Here is an 18,440-nt window from a genome sequence, read left to right as displayed (position 1 = left end):
TAGATGCGCACGGGCGCAGGCTACCTCCTGGTGCCCTTGGCGCGTCGATCCGATGCCCCTAGCGCAAGTCCGGCGTCCCCCGCCGTGCTCTGTGGTCGCCGCCGGCGTAACTCCGGCGAGGGTGACGTGGCGCTGAGTTAGTCAGCACTAATGACGACACTAAACACCCCCACAGCCACTGACAGTGGGCCCCACCCCTGGTCAAACCCCAGTCAGCGCTGGGTTTGACCGGGATTAGCTCCTGTGTCATTGACGTGTGGACCCCACACGTCAGGTTTGACCCGAGCCGGCCCCTGTTGACTTGCTGACGTCATGCCAACGTCATGCTGACGCAGTAATGTTTTCTGGATTTAATTTAATTCTGAAATTCCAGAAAATTGTATAAACTTCAATAAATCATAGAAAATTAACCGTAACTCCAAATTAAATAATTTATATATGAAAAATTATCAGAAAAATTCAAGGAATCCATCTGTACCATTTTCATGCATGTTAGAACAACTTATAGGTGCTGTTTAGCACAAATCAATTAAATGGCATTTGAATAATCACATATGGAGTTTGAATTTGAATCTTGTATTCAAACCAACTTCATTTAATCTGTTGCTAGTTGCATTAGCCCAAAACACATTCATTTTGCCATGTCATGATCATGCATCATATTGTGCATTGCGTTGATTGTGTTCCCTTCTGTGTTGCCGGTATTTGTCCCCTCTCGATAGACGTGATACCGATGATGTGATCGTTGACATTGATGAAGACTCAATGCTATCTTCAGAAGTGCCAGGCAAGCAAAACCCCCTTGTTCATTCCGATACAATCCTACTCTCTCGCTCCTGCTCTCTTTTACTGCATTAGGACAACACCGATCATCTGTTACTTGCTGCGGTAGCTGAACCCCTTTATCCTCTGCATGACCTGTCATTCCACAGTAAATAGATGAAACCCACTAGCATGAGTAGGAGTTGTTTGAGCCCTGTTGTGCCTACTCATTCTTGCTTGTTTGTCATGCCTGCTACTGCCTAGAGTTGAGTCAGGTCTGATTCATCGGGGATGAATCAGAGGCGTGTGAACATGTCCTACTATGTGTGAGCTAAGTGTGTGAACACGATTTGGTAAAAGGTGTTGGTGAGAGGCCATGTAGGAGTACATGGTGGGTTGTCTCATTGAAGCCGTCCTCAGGAACTGAGTTCTGTGTTTGTGATCCATGATTCAGCTACTACCATGCATTGGGCCCTGAAATATGACCCCGCTCGACTTCTTAATCACCCTAGTCCTCTGTCCAGGGGTTGCAAGTAGTTTCTGGTGTTTGTAGTATGCTGGAGGCCGTGGACAGCGCTGACCGTAGGGGTGGGCTATGATGCGGTAGGCACGTGGCCGGGTAAACCGGGCACCCGTTTGGTGTCACGGAACCCTGTTCACATCGTTTGGGGCTGTGAGCGAAACTCCGGCCGGATCTCCTCATGGATGGAACCCGAATAGGCGATAAACCTGGACTAGAGACTTGAGTGTTTAGGTAGGTCGTGGTCTACACCCACGTCGGCTTTCGCTTGAAGTCTGCCGAGCACATGTCGTGTGCAGACGCTAAGTGGTGGAAACATGTATGAAGAAGTACACCCCTGCAGGGTTAACATCATCTATTCGAATAGCCGTGTCCGCGGAAAAGGACTTCTGGGTTGCTTATATCAGTTCATAGACAAGTGAAAGTGGATACTCTAAAATACGCAAGATAAGCGTGAGTGCTATGGATGGCGTTCTCGTAGGGAGACGGGAGCGGATCCATAGTGGTGTATTGATATGGTGAATATGTGGACTCGTGTGCGCCACCTCAAAAGAGTCGCTTGCAGTCGTAGTTTAGGATAGCCACCGAGTCAAAGCTGGCTTGCTGCAGTCAAACCCCACCACCCTTTTGTTGATAATGATGCATATGTAGTTAGTTCTGATGTAAGTCTTGCTGGGTACATTTGTACTCACGTTTGCCTATTTTATGTTTTGCAGAGAGACTTCGGTCTCACTAGTAGTTCCGCGTGGACTTCGACGTTTAGCTTGATACCTCAGCTACGATCTTGTGCCCTCGGCAGGATCTGATAGATAGTCAGGCTTCTCAGCCTTTTCATTTATAGATGTCTGTACTCAGACATGATAGCTTCCGCTTGTGCTTTGACTTGTATGCTCTGATTGTTGGGTCATGAGACCCATGTTTGTAATGTCTCGCTCCTCGGAGCCTATTGAATAAACTACTTGAGTCGTAGAGTCATTTTGTGATGCCATGTTGTATTGCACATATCGAGCATATTGTGTGTATGTTATTGAAATGCTTGGTATGTGTGGGATCTGACCATCTAGTTGTTTATCTTTAGTAGCCTCTCTTACCGGGAAATGTCTCCTAGTGTTTCACTGAGCCATGGTAGCTTGCTACTGCTCCGGAACACTTAGGCTGGCCGGCATGTGTCCTTCTTCGTTCCTGTGTCTGTCCCTTCGGGGAAATGTCACGCGATGAATACCGGAGTCCTGTTAGCCCGCTACAGCCCGGTTCACCGGAGTCCTGCTAGCCCAGTGCTACAGCCTGGATTCGCTCGCTGATGACCGACACGTTCGATGCTGGGTCATGGATGCCTGTCCCTGTAAGTCTGTGCCACTTTGGGTTTACGACTAGCCATGTCAGCCCGGGCTCCTTATCATATGGATGCTAGCGACACTGTCATATACGTGTGCCAAAAGGCGCAAACGGTCCCGGGCAAAGGTAAGGCGACACCCGTGGGAATACCGTGCGTGAGGCCGCAAAGTGATATGAGGTGTTACATGCTAGATCGATGTGGCATTGAGTCGGGGTCCTGACAGCGTTGGTATCAGAGCTTGACTGCCTGTAGGATTACCAAGCCAAACTGGTCGAAGTTGAGTCTAGAAATGCTTTAGTTATATGTAAGGGAATTGATTGTGGGATGGAACGTAAGGCTCTTTTTACTCCTTATACCTCATGGCCTTCTGATCTGAGTCATCATCTTCTCTTCTACGGGGATTAAGAACTAGGCTATCTCTTCTTTCTATCAGGATCACGTGTTACTAATCCGTAGACTTATAAGATTGTTGGACTTAAGCCTCGTTTCAGTTCCTAGTACTTCTATATGTTAATTATTGATCTCGAGACCTTGATATTGTGCTTCTGAGTGGTTATGCCACCATTTTTTGTGAATGTCTCAAATCTTTTCTGAGCATTTACAGCCGTTATGCTGTCCGAGTCATCCCAGGTTTCTAAGTAGTCGGATGCATTTGCAAATTCCTTCCTCCCGCTTCGATGTTCCTTTGGGCCAGATTAACCACACTAATCGGTGTGTTGAGGTAATTATTACCTCGACATATATGTTGGAATTATTATTATGACCCTAAGTGCTTAGAGGATCATCTAGTAATTTAGCCATGATTTGTGTTCCCAGTGTGATGATTCTGGCCGTCATTCTCGAAAGCATCCCGTGATGCTACTTAGTAATAGGTATTCTATTCCTGGGTTCTTAAACCCGATATTGACCCCACTTACTTCATGTTGATAGTGTTTGCTAGTCCCTTTAGGATAGTAGTAACCTTTGTGATAGTCCTCGAGGTTCGTGGTACATCCTTCTTCCAATTACCATGAACCATTCTTGGCAGGAGTTCTTCTGAACCAGAATATGACAACAAGAGTGCTCTCGATGAGTTCTCCATTCATAAATCGTGACTCTGCCAGTTCTACCTTTCTGCATGGGTTATCCGGAAGAAATATGTTAAACTTCGTTCGACATGCTAATCCATGCATCCACAACTCAGAAAATCATATGTTCTTTTGAGTTGTCCCATCTTAGTTGTTTCCGACCCTCGCCTATCAATTGATAGTCAAGAGTATGCGTGCATTCGTTCGCCGATGCCTATTACCCTTGTGGTCCGCCAAGCCATTCTATTTTAGAATGAATAGGAGAAACAAACTCCAGTACCTCATCCATATCTAGGATTGGGTCAAAGTAGTTGTATTCCGCAGATCAAATGCCAATCCAGCTTTTGGTTCTGTTCTACCTTGTAGTATTACCCCCTTCATGTCAGAATTGTCATGAGAACTGCACCAACTTTCATGAATTTTGACGTAGTAATACTTCTCACCATCATTAGTCATTCCTCGGCCATCGTGTTGATGCAACCGGAATACCGACAAATGAATTGTGATGTGTGAAATCAATACTCCCAGCAACCTCGTTGCTTGGTAGTTAAGGGACAATATTCTCATTCTTAGCATGCTGGTTATTGAATTATCATTCTAAGACTGATCGTGCTACCTAGTCCTTATTTCGGTGCACCCTTCGATTGATGAGTTAGGATCTTGTCGAGTCCTCACTCATTTGATCATATCGTCTTGCCCTCAAAAGCGAGATTGTTCTCGAGCTTAGTAACATATCGGTGGATCCTGATTTTCCGAATATCTTCTCGAAAGTATCACCAGGTTGTCACCTAACTGTTATGTTGAGCTCGTGATCAAGTTGGTTTCTTGTGAACCACCCTCTCTCCAAGAATCTGTGTGGGATACCCCTGAGCTAGTTGGTCAAGCTAAACAACAACTTGAAGAGTTGGAAGATAAAAGCTTGCCTGACTTAGTTCATGTTAAGGGATATCTTTTTGTGTGTGTGTGTGTGTGTGTTGAAGAGAGATGGTATCTTCATCAATTGGTCCTTGTGAACAATTGTTGGATCTATTATCCTACCAAACCTTTGATTTAAGTATGGGCTATCGTCAAATCAAATCAGAACCAACAATGTTCGTAATGCTGTCTTACTCGTGGATTTTCCTCGAGCATACACCATTATATCTTTTGGTCTGACCAATGCTATCACCGTGTTCACTTAACTATGGAATTCCTTTTAAAAGGGAACCTGGATGAATTGTTGTTGAGCCCATCGACAACATCCTTATCTTCTCCATGATTCTGTTGGACATTAAGCTAGTGTTGGAAACTTTGTAAACAATGCCTTCGAGTTCCGTCTCTAAGGTATATGTTTGGATGAAAGAAGTGACTCCCTTTGATTCACGTGCATTTGATGTAAGTTGCCGTCGTGAATTCGAGAAAGTCAATGTTGCTTCCTCTGGAATCATCCCAAGTCAGTCATGCATACGTGCGAAGTATTCTGTGGTCTGGAGACTTGAAACCTTCATTCCATATGTATATCCTAGCACACCAAGCCACTGATTGATTTGTTCACGGAAAAGGAGTTGATGTGCTAATCCTAGGTCATGCACAAGACTTCCATATCCTCGATTATGGTTCCCAACCAGAACTCGGTAGTGTTTTATTGTAAGACTACCATGTGGGCATGCTTGTCTGGAACAACGTGTTCACATGTTTGTAGCAGAACCAGCTCATGTTTTGGAGCTTGCTATCGTAGTTCATTTCCTGAGAATTTCGCAACGTCATCTCGTCGATTTGTGTTGCAAACTTCCGTTTTTCTTCCTGGACTCGATGAGTCTGGAATATCCTAACACCAACCAGATCGGAATCTCAGGCAGATATGATGGTTGGAGCATTTCCCAAGAACTATAATATTGGTCCCTCGATAACCGGTAAAGTGGATGTCGTGGCCAACACACCCAGCCGGAAGACCTGTTATTATAATATCTTGATCGAGGAAGTTGGCCACCTCCCCATAGGGATTTCGTAGGATTTACTCCTTAGTTGCCCTATGGATTTTTGAGATCCCGAAGTCCGACCTTTTACTTGATGTTCTAGATATCAAACCATAATTATCTATGGATTACGCTAGCACATCAAGGAGAACATTAGAAGCGGAGTGCTAAATGTCTCTCGGTCGATCGCCCAGATTTTGTTTCCTTGGCCTCGCTAGGGTGAAATCTGAGATGATGTTATCTTCTTATGCATCTGCATCGTCCATCGTTGTTCATCATGGTGGTATGTTGTGTTGCCAGGATCCTTGACACGGATGTTGGTAAAACCTTGATGAATATGGAAATGCTCAAGTTCTTGAGAGCACGCACAAGCGCTAGGTGTTATCATCGGCACTAACTGGGTTTGCTCTCAGTTTCCTCGGCAATGCTATGATCTTTTCAAACAGTGAATCCACTCTCTATTGTTGGGTTCTTCCTTAGTTACCAGAATCATTCCCATCATTTGCATTTTGTTCCCAGCTTGCACCGCCAATGTGCCATTCTACCATGGGTCTCTTCCATTTCCGGTGATAAGCAAATTCATCCATTACGTTGTTTTCAACAAGGTAATCCACATCATCCAAGTCCGAGTATGCCATTCTACCAACCCCTCCAAATGATCGCTTGTGATTGCCTTAGGTTGGTATGAAGAGTTTCAATGATCTCTGGATCAAAGGTAATTCTTTTTGCCACTTAGGGTAATAATCTATGAATCACCCTCCTCCAGGATGTTTCTTCGTGGTATCATGGCAACTCAACTCCTCGCTACGTTGACAATCGTTTACCACCTTCTTAGGTGTGGAATTGTTGTCTACCTAGTGAACCTTCGTCATCCGTTTCTTTCCACCCCTCTTGATGTGAATCTCGTGTCTCAACCCGAGAGATGGTTCTATGTCTCAATCCGTGAGTTAATCCTGAGTTGTTCGATCTTCGAGAAGATCGACCCTTCTAGAGTCTCCTTCTTCTCTCCATGTCATGTTGGCAGGATTTCTCAGAGCAAGACAACAAGACAAAGATGGTGTTCAACTCAACGTTCATTTGAAGTGCAACCTGGATCGTGAAGATTGTACTAGTTTGCGTTTCCCCTTCATCCTACCCTACGCTTGAATCTTGGGACGAGATTTTTGTTTAGTGGGGGTGAGTTGTCACAGCCCTAGAATATTGTTTGTAAATAGTTGCATCTTCATCCAGGCATCATATTTAATTTCTGAAACTTCAATTGAGGAATTTTCAAAGCCTCAGAAACCTCTAAAAATAACCAACAATTAAATCTTCTCAAATGTGTCCAAGAAAATGTTCCTGTTATTCCATGGAAATATTGGTAAGAGGTAAAATTTAAACCAATATTTTTGGAGTCACAGAGATAATTATTTTGGTCATTTGAATTAATCCAATAACTATTTGCTTTGGATTTATATTTAATATAATATATATTAAATATGACTCCAATAATTCTGGAAGTTTGTGAGTGGCTTTGTATATATTTTAGCAAGCCACATAAAAATCTACAGAATTTATTTAAATGATTTAGTTGCTAAACTAAATCAAAACAAACTACAGAAAATAGAAAACAGTAAATAAAAAAAAGAGCAGAAGACCTACCTGTTGCTCACCCGTGCAGCCCACCAGAGCCGGCCCAGCTCCTGTGCTGGTCCAGCACTGTGCGGCCCAGCCCACCGTGGTCGCCACCGTCTTCAACCTCCTGCCAGTAGGCAGGAGGGCGTGTGCCCGACGCGCGCGCGCACGCTCTGGCCACCTCCTGCTTACCTGCTCGCCGCTGGAGGCACCCGAGGGAGCCACGCACTCCCCCTCGCCCCCTGCACCTCCCCTCTCTTCCCCTGGACCCCGTTCCCTCCTCTGCTTCCCTCCCGCGCACACCACCGAGCGGAGCTCGCCATCATCGTCGCCGTACCCATGGCCACCGGCCACCCCTAGCCTCACCGACGCCCCAGGAAGCTCCGCCGGTCCTCCCTCTACCTCCTCAACGAGCCACGAGGCCCCAGACGTGCCGCAACACCGCCCTCGATGTCTTCTTCAACCTCGGGATCGCCGGCCATCTTCGTCAAATTCGTCGGCTCCGGTGCCTCCCCGAGCTCCCCGAGGCCACCGTCGCAACCCCTGTGAGCTCCACTCCGTTTTCCCTCCTTCATTTTACTCGTTCCCGTGCCGTAGCACCCCCGACCACATTCCCGAGCACCGCCGTCCGCCATGGCCGCGTGGCTCTCCTGACCCGAGCCCCTCTGCTCGAACCCGTGGCACCAGCGCGCTTCTGGTGGCCCGCGGATGCCGTCTGGACCATCAGTTTCTCTCCTAGCGCGCCGCAGCCCAACCCCGCACATGGCCGAACTCCGGCCGCCGCCTCGGGCTCCACTCCGGTGAACCCCGGCCACCCCCGCACCTCCCGTTGGTCCCCCTAGATGCGCACGGGCGCAGGCTACCTCCTGGTGCCCTTGGCGCATCGATCCGATGCCCCTAGCGCAAGTCCGGCATCCCCCGCCGTGCTCTGTGGTCGCCGCCGGCGTAACTCCGGCGAGGGTGATGTGGCGCTGAGTTAGTCAGCACTAATGACCACACTAAACACCCCCACAGCCACTGACAGTGGGCCCCACCCCTGGTCAAACCCCAGTCAGCGCTGGGTTTGACCGGGATTAGCTCCTGTGTCACTGACGTGTGGACCCCACACGTCAGGTTTGACCCGAGCCGGCCCCTGTTGACTTGTTGACGTCATGCCAACGTCATGCTGACGCAGTAATGTTTTCTGGATTTAATTTAATTCTGAAATTCCAGAAAATTGTATAAACTTCAATAAATCATAGAAAATTAACCGTAACTCCAAATTAAATAATTTATATATGAAAAATTATCAGAAAAATTCAAGGAATCCATCTGTACCATTTTCATGCATGTTAGAACAACTTATAGGAGCTGTTTAGCACAAATCAATTAAATGGCATTTGAATAATCACATATGGAGTTTGAATTTGAATCTTGTATTCAAACCAACTTCATTTAATCTGTTGCTAGTTGCATTAGCCCAAAACACATTCATTTTGCCATGTCATGATCATGCATCATATTGTGCATTGCATTAATTGTGTTCCCTTCTGTGTTGCCGGTATTTGTCCCCTCTCGATAGACGTGATACCGATGATGTGATCGTTGACACTGATGAAGACTCAATGCTATCTTCAGAAGTGCCAGGCAAGCAAAACCCCCTTGTTCATTCCGATACAATCCTACTCTCTCGCTCCTGCTCTCTTTTACTGCATTAGGACAACACCGATCATCTGTTACTTGCTGCGGTAGCTGAACCCCTTTATCCTCTGCATGACCTGTCATTCCACAGTAAATAGATGAAACCCACTACCATGAGTGGGAGTTGTTTGAGCCCTGTTGTGCCTACTCATTCTTGCTTGTTTGTCATGCCTGCTACTGCCTAGAGTTGAGTCAGGTCTGATTCATCGGGGATGAATCAGAGGCGTGTGAACATGTCCTACTATGTGTGAGCTAAGTGTGTGAACATGATTTGGTAAAAGGTGTCGGTGAGAGGCCATGTAGGAGTACATGGTGGGTTGTCTCATTGAAGCCGTCCTCAGGAACTGAGTTCTGTGTTTGTGATCCATGATTCAGCTACTACCATGCATTGGGCCCTGAAATATGACCCCGCTCGACTTCTTAATCACCCTAGTCCTCTGTCCAGGGGTTGCAAGTACTTTCTGGTGTTTGTAGTATGCTGGAGGCCGTGGACAGCGCTGACCGTAGGGGTGGGCTGTGATGCGGTAGGCACGTGGCCGGGTAAACCGGGCACCCGTTTGGTGTCACGGAACCCTGTTCACATCGTTTGGGGCTGTGAGCGAAACTCCGGCCGGATCTCCTCATGGATGGAACCCGAATAGGCGATAAACCTGGACTAGAGACTTGAGTGTTTAGGTAGGTCGTGGTCTACACCCACGTCGGCTTTCGCTTGAAGTCTGCCGAGCACATGTCGTGTGCAGACGCTAAGTGGTGGAAACATGTATGAAGAAGTACACCCCTGCAGGGTTAACATCATCTATTCGAATAGCCGTGTCCGCGGAAAAGGACTTCTGGGTTGCTTATATCAGTTCATAGACAAGTGAAAGTGGATACTCTAAAATACGCAAGATAAGCGTGAGTGCTATGGATGGCGTTCTCGTAGGGAGACGGGAGCGGATCCATAGTGGTGTATTGATATGGTGAATATGTGGACTCGTGTGCGCCACCTCAAAAGAGTCGCTTGCAGTCGTAGTTTAGGATAGCCACCGAGTCAAAGCTGGCTTGCTGCAGTCAAACCCCACCACCCTTTTGTTGATAATGATGCATATGTAGTTAGTTCTGATGTAAGTCTTGCTGGGTACATTTGTACTCACGTTTGCCTATTTTATGTTTTGCAGAGAGACTTCGGTCTCACTAGTAGTTCTGCGTGGACTTCGACGTTTAGCTTGATACCTCAGCTACGATCTTGTGCCCTCGGCAGGATCTGATAGATAGTCAGGCTTCTCAGCCTTTTCATTTATAGATGTCTATACTCACACATGATAGCTTCCGCTTGTGCTTTGACTTGTATGCTCTGATTGTTGGGTCATGAGACCCATGTTTGTAATGTCTCGCTCCTCGGAGCCTATTGAATAAACTACTTGAGTCGTAGAGTCATTTTGTGATGCCATGTTGTATTGCACATATCGAGCATATTGTGTGTATGTTATTGAAATGCTTGGTATGTGTCGGATCTGACCATCTAGTTGTTTATCTTTAGTAGCCTCTCTTACCGGGAAATGTCTCCTAGTGTTTCACTGAGCCATGGTAGCTTGCTACTGCTCCGGGACACTTAGGCTGGCCGGCATGTGTCCTTTTTCGTTCCTGTGTCTGTCCCTTCGGGGAAATGTCACGCGATGAATACCGGAGTCCTGTTAGCCCGCTACAGCCCGGTTCACCGGAGTCCTGCTAGCCCAGTGCTACAGCCTGGATTCGCTCGCTGATGACCGACACGTTCGATGCTGGGTCATGGATGCCTGTCCCTGTAAGTCTGTGCCACTTTGGGTTTACGACTAGCCATGTCAGCCCGGGCTCCTTATCATATGGATGCTAGCGACACTGTCATATACGTGTGCCAAAAGGCGCAAACGGTCCCGGGCAAAGGTAAGGCGACACCCGTGGGAATACCGTGCGTGAGGCCGCAAAGTGATATGAGGTGTTACATGCTAGATCGATGTGGCATTGAGTCGGGGTCCTGACAGTTCCCTTGCCCCAAAACAAAAGGTTTAGCATCCAGATTGCTAGATCGTCCAATTTTAGGAGTTAGGACATCATTTGTTTCTGCCATACCAAAATTACTCATGATGACTAGTTCAAGCAAACAAGAGATCTAATGAAAAAACAGCAAACAAAAAAGAGGGCGAATAAAATGACAAATTTTTGTGAAGTGGGGGAGATGAAAATGAGAGGCAAATGGCAAATAATGCAAATTGCAAGGAGATGAGATTTGTGATTAGGAACCTAATAGATGTTGATGATGTCTCCCTGGCAACGGTGCCAGAAATCCTTTCTTGATGGCTCATGTCCGCGTCAGTATTTCCCCAAAGAGGAAGGGATGATGCAGCATAGTTACGGTAGGTATTTCCCTCGATTATGAAACCAAGGTTATTGAACCAGTAGGAGAACCAACCAACATTTTGTAAACGGTACTTGTACACAAAGAACAAATACTTGCAACCCGGCGTGTAAGAGGGGTTGTGAATACCTCTCGGGTAAAAGATTGGTAAAGAGATAGATTGGTAGGTGCAAATAAAATAACGGCAAATAAAATTCAGCGAGGTATTTTTGGATTTTTGGTAATATAGATCTGAAGAAAAATAGATGCAAATAAAGAAAAAGGAAAATAGCAATATAGATCTGAAAATATATGATGAGAAAATAGACCGGGGGACCGTAGATTTCAGTAGTGGCTTCTCTCGAGAAAATAGCATACGGTGGGTAAACAAATTATAGTTGGGCAATTGATATAACATCGAATAATTATGAAGATATCCACGCAATGATCATTATATAGGCATCACGTCCAAGATTAGTAGACCGACTCCTGCCTGCATCTACTACTATTACTCCACACATCGACCGCTATCCAGCATGCATCTAGTGTATTAAGTTCATGGAGAAATGGAGTAATGCAATAAGAATATGACATGATGTAGACGAGATCTATTCATGTAGGAATAGCCCCCATCTTGTTATCCTTAATAGCAACGATACATATGTGTCTCGTTGCCCCCTCTATCACTAGGAAAGAACACAATACGATCGAACCCATCACAAAGCACCTCTTCCCATGGCAAGAAAAATCAATCTAGTCGGCCTAACTAAACCAAAGATTCGAAGAAGAAATACGAGGCTATAATAATCATGCATATAAGAGATCAAAGAAACTCAAATAACTTTCATGGATATATAGATCTGATCATAAACTCAAAGTTCATCGGATCCCAACAAACACACCGCAAAAAAAGAGTTACATCAAATAGACCTCCAAAAACCATTGTATTGAGAATCAAAGAGAGAGAAGAAACCATCTAGCTACTGCCTACGGACCCGTAGGTTCACAATGAACTACTCACGCATCATCGGAGAGACACCAGTGAGGATAATGAACCCCTCCATAATGGTGTCTAGATTGGATCTCATGGTTCTGGAACTTGCAGCGGCTGGAATTGTGTTTTGTCGACTCCCCTAGGGTTTTTGGATTTTTGGGGTATTTATAGAGCAAAGAGGCAGTTCGGGAGGCCACCGAGGTGGGCACAACCCACCAGGGCGCGCCTGGGCCCCTAGACGCGCCCAGGTGGCTTGTGCCCACCTTGGGGCACCCCTCTAGTATGTCTTTCGCCCTAGTTGTTCCTTCTGGTCGACAAAAATTCTCCAAAAAGTTTACCTGTGTTTGGACTCCGTTTTGTACTGATATTCTACGAAGTAAAAAGCAAGCAAAAAACAGCATTTAGCACTTGGCACTATGTTAATAGGTTAGTCCCAAAACATGATATAAAGTTGCTATAAATTGATTGTAAAACATCCAAGAATGATAATATAACAGCATGGAACAATCAAAAATTATAGATTTGTTGGAGACGTATTAGGCCACGTATTCTCCTCATCCCCTCACACAATGCAAGATGTCGTGATTCCACTAGTGGTGCCCTTGAAGGCGGCAACCGGACCTTTACAAACAAGGTTGACGCTCTCTCCACAACTGAATTAGAGGCTCCCAACACCACCACAGAGCTTCACCACAATGGAATGTGGCTCCGAGGTTACCTCTTCCGTCTAGGGTGCCCAAACACCCAAGAGTAACAAAATCCACACAAGAAAGTATGGGGGAATCAAATTTCCTTTTGTGGAAGTGTAGATCTAGGTCTCTGTTGGAAATATGCCCTAGAGGCAATAATAGAAGTATTATTATATTTCAATGTTCATGATAATTGTCTTTTGTTCATGCTATAACTGTATTATCCGGAAATCGTAATACACGTGTGAATACTTAGACCACAATATGTCCCTGGTGAGCCTCTAGTTGACTAGCTCGTTGTGATCAACAGATAGTCATGGTTTCCTGACTATGGACATTGGATGTTGTTGATAACGGGATCACATCATTAGGAGAATGATGTGATGGACAAGACCCAATCCTAAGCATAGCATAAAAGATCGTGTAGTTCGTTTTGCTAGAGCTTTGCCAATGTCAAGTATCTCTTCCTTCGACCATGAGATCATGTAACTCCCGGATACCGTAAGAGTGCCTTGGGTGTATCAAACATCACAACGTAACTGGGTGACTATAAAGGTGCATTACAGGTATCTCCGAAAGTATCTGTTGGGTTGACACGGATCGAGACTGGGATTTGTCACTCCGTATGACGGAGAGGTATCTCTGGGCCCACTCGGTAATGCATCATCATAATGAGCTCAATGTGACCAAGGTGTTGGACATGGGATCATGCATTACGGTACGAGTAAAGTGACTTGCCGGTAACGAGAATGAACAAGGTATTGGGATACCGACGATCGAGTCTCGGGCAAGTAACGTACCGATTAACAAAGGGAATTGTATACAGGGTTTGATCGAATCCTCGACATCGTGGTTCATCAGATGACAACATCGAGGAGCATGTGGGAGCCATCATGGGTATCCAGATCCCGCTGTTGGTTATTGACCTGAGAGCGTCTCGGTCATGTCTGCATGTCTCCCGAACCCGTAGGGTCACTTAAGGTTCGGTGACGCTACGGTTATTAGGAAGACTAGTATGTGACTACCGAATGTTGTTCGGAGTCCCGGATGGGATCCCGGACGTCACGAGGAGCTCCGGAAGGGTCCGGAGGTAAAGATTTATATATGGGAAGTTGTCAAACGGGCACCGGGAAGTTTCGGGGTCATACCGGTATTGTACCGGGGCCACCGGAAGGGTTCCGGGGGTCCACCGGGAGGGGCCACCCCTCCCAGGGGACCACATGGGCTGCGTGGGGCAGGGAGCCAGCCCCTGGTGGGCTGGGCGCACCCCCTCCCTTGGGCCCTTGCGCCTAGGGTTGAGGGGGGAACCCTAGAGGGGGCGCCCCCTTGGCTTGGGGGGCAAGCCACCCTCTCCCCCTCTCCCCTTGGCCGCCGCCCCCCTCTAGATGGGATCTAGAGGGGCCGGCCCCCTTCTCCCTTCCCCATATAAATAGAGGGGTGAGGGGAGGGCAGCCGGACCACCCTCCAAGGTGCAGCCCTCCCCTCCCCAACACCTCTCCTCCTCCGTTGTGTGCTCGGCGAAGCCCTGTCGGAGTACTGCTTCTCCACCATCACCATGCCGTCGTGCTGCCGGTGGAGCTGTCTTCCTCAACCTCTCCTTCCCCCTTGCTGGATCAAGAAGGAGGAGACGTCTCCCGTCCCGTACGTGTGTTGAAGGCGGAGGTGCTGTCCGTTCAGCACTTGGTCATCGGTGATTCGAATCACGTCGAGTACGACTCCATCATCACCTTGCAAGCTTCCGTACGCGATCTACAAGTGGTATGTAGATGAAAACTCACTCCCTCGACTCGTTGCTTAGATGAACTCATAGATGGATCTTGGTGAAACCGTAGGAAATTTTTTAATTTTCTGCAACGTTCTCCAACAGCTCCTTCAATCCCTAGCAAATCAACAAGTTTGAGTGGCTAGGAAGAGAGATCGGGCAAAAAAGCTTGAAGGGCATTAATGGAGGAGAAAGAGAGGCAAGAGGTGAGACGGTAGGTGGAAGAACCACCCCCTTATATAGTGTTCCCCAAATTCAACTATTACATCACTTTTTACACTACAGCGGTACAACCGCTATGCGTGCTGGTACAACTAGAAAACACAGTACCCTACAGAAACCCTACCAAGTGGTACAACTGATGGAGAGACCGGTAGTACCGGTTGTCAAGAACAACTGAAACAAACGCATCACCACCACCCAACAACTACTTCGCAACAGATGTGGATCACCCCAATAGCGGTAGTTGGGGCAGTGGTTGCACTGGTGCAACGCCAGGGCCAAGCATGGGTGGTGGCTAAGTCCCGAGCGGTACAACCACTTCGTACCACTGGTAGTACCGCTCAAGATGAGTGGACCGGAACAATCGGGCACCACCGCTCAAGTACCGCCCCACAATAGAGCCCAGCCCGGTGGTAAGGCGGTACTAGTCTAGTACAACCACCTGAAGCTACCCTGCAGGGTTGGCGAGATCATAAGCGGTAGAACCGCTTGGATGCAGCGGTACAACTGTTGGCATCAATCTAAGAGCGGCAACCCCAAGGTATCACCCCTAGGGAGGTAGTGGCACCGAATGTATTGGCCCAACGGTACAACCCCTAGGGAGTAAAAACCACTGCTTTGGTAAGAGTTTGAGGACCTCTCTCTCTCTCTCTCTCTCTCTCTCTCTCTCTCTATCTGAACTGGAGGATATGCGGTGGGTGGAGAAGGAACATGTACGTGCATTGATCACCCAATACCTTCCGATGTGGATTCCCTCTTAATAGTACGGTTTTCCTACAACCAGAGAAATAAACACGTAGAAAACTTTGTCTTCGTTCTTTTCCGTTCAGAGGGAATGCCTAATCGTCTTGTACCAAACAAAATGTACCTAAAGAACTTGGCACACGATTAGACCATAAGGTGAGTTGTTGTCACGCCCAATATGCGATACTATCCTAAAGAGACTCGAAGGTCCCACCAAGGATAGAACCGCATATTGAAACGCTTTGCAAGGTGGATATCATTACATCGACATTACTTAATAGATGAGGATACATACAAGAGGCATACAATGCCACATGAATACAACATCATCATACAAAAGAGCACCATCCGACTATGGATGAAACACAAACAGAAACTCAAACGACATCCACCCTGCTAGCCCAGGCTGCCGACCTAGAACCTATCCCCTGATCAAAGAAGAAGCAGAAGAAGAACTCCCAAAACAAGTAACATCGCTCTCGCGTTATGATCATCGCATAACCTGTACCTGCAACTGTTGTTGTAGTAATCTGTGAGCCACGAGGACTCAGCAATCCCAATACCATGGTTATCAAGACTAGCAAAGCTTAATGGGAAAGGAAGGGGTAAAGTGGTGAGGTTGCAGCAGCGTCTAAGCATAAATGGTGGCTAACATACGCAAATAAGAGCGAGAAGAGAAGCAAAGGAACGGTCGTGAAGCTAGCAATGATCAAGAAGTGATCCTCAACTCCTACTTACATCAAACATAACCCAAAAACCGTGTTCACTTCTAGGACTCCGCCGAAAAGAGACCATCACGGCTACACACGGGGTTGATGCGTTTTAATTCTAATCAGGTAAGTTATCTACAACCGGACATTAACAAATTCCCATCTGCCACATAACCGCAGGCATGACTTTCGAAAGTTTAAACCCTGCAGGGGTGTCCCATCTTAGCCCATGATAAGCACTCGCGATCAATGAAGAATATTCCTTCTCCCAGGAAGACCCGATCAGACTCGAAATCCCGGTTTACAAGACATTTCGACAATGGTAAAACAAGACCAGCAAAGCCGCCCGATGTGCCGACAAATCCCGATAGGAGCTGCACATATCTCGTTCTCAGGGCAACACCGGATGAGACTAGCTACGAGTAAAACCAGACTTCGAGTTTCCCCGAGGTGGCCCCGTAGGCAGCTCGGTTCGGACCAACACTCGAAGGAGCACTGGCCCGGGGGGGCTAAAATAAAGATGACCCTCAGGCTCCAGAAACCCAAGGGAAAAAGGGCTAGGTGAGGCAAATGGTAAAACCAAGGTTGGGCCTTGCTGGAGGAGTTTTATTCAAAGCGAACTGTCAAGGGGGTCCCATAAATCACCCAACCGCGTAAGGAACGCAAAATCCGGGAACATAACACTGGTATGACGGAAACTAGGGCGGCAAGAGTGGAACAAAACACCAGGCATAATGCCGAGTCTTCCACCCTTTACCAAGTATATAGATGCATTAATAATATAAGAGATATTGTGATATCCCAACATAAACCTGTCCATCATGGGGCAATCTTCAACTTCACCTGCAACTAACAAGGCTATAAGAGGGGTTGAGCAAAAGCGGTAGCATAGCCAAGCAATGGTTTGCTAGGAAGGGTGCAATAGGTTAGAGGTTGACATGGCAATTTGGGAGGCTTGATAAACAGGTGATAGGTAGCGCAGCAAAGCAATAGAACGAAGCAACTAGCATGGCAATGATAGTATTGAGATCCAGGGTAGCAGTCATCTTGCCTGAAATCCCGCTAGGAAGAAGAACGAGTCCATGAAGAAGATGAGGCCACGAAGACGAACCAAGTGTAGATGAACGAATCCTCACGATCGCAACGAAACGAGAACTATCGAGAGAAGCACACAACATGGTAAACACACCACACATGAACAAGACATGATGCACAACCAAGCATAATGCAGGACAAGACTACATGAAGCTACTCATAGCAAGAGATGATGCAAACAAGAGGAACACATCAAGGCAAGTTTAAATGAGGCCGGGAACAACATATAACAATTCCGGTAAGTCCCCATATGCAAATTTTAGAAATTGGTCCAGGTCTGAATAAACCTTATGTTCAAGTTGTTAAACAGCAAGTTAAGATGCACCAAGATGATCTACACGAGATTCTAGTCAAGTTGCACATAAAGTTCATTTAATTCGGAGCTACGGCCTAGAAGATATGAGCAAAACAAGTTAAACATGGCATTGATGCAAAATGCATTCAAAAATCAAGCAAACACCTCAAAACATGGGTGCAACATGATAATATGAAACTACATGCAATTCTAAGCAAGTTTCATATAGAGCACACTCAAAATGGAGCAACGGTTCAACACACACACACTATACAAGTTATATCAACAATCTGTCCAAAACAGCAACTAGGCATATTGCAAGCATCAAAACAATATGCGATAGCATCCCAACATAAGAACAAAAGGCATGGACACGATGTATAGGTAATGCATGACAAAATATGAACACTGAGCTATCTCCAGAAATCACTAGAACATGCTCAAAAGACATGGCAAGATTGCAAATAATAACAGTTTCAGACTTTGTAGAAATAACATCAGGTTGCAATGTTTAGAGCTATCAAAAAACATGTTACAGGAATTTATCATGGCAAACAAAGGCATGGAATGAATCTACTAATTGCATAGAACAAAAGTCCTTTACTGACCATGAGCCAAAAAGGATCAGAAGATATGATAGCA

This window comes from Triticum aestivum, chromosome 4B, assembly GCF_018294505.1.
Source record: "Triticum aestivum cultivar Chinese Spring chromosome 4B, IWGSC CS RefSeq v2.1, whole genome shotgun sequence".
Lineage (NCBI taxonomy): Eukaryota > Viridiplantae > Streptophyta > Magnoliopsida > Poales > Poaceae > Triticum > Triticum aestivum.
This window is presented reverse-complemented; position numbering follows the sequence as displayed.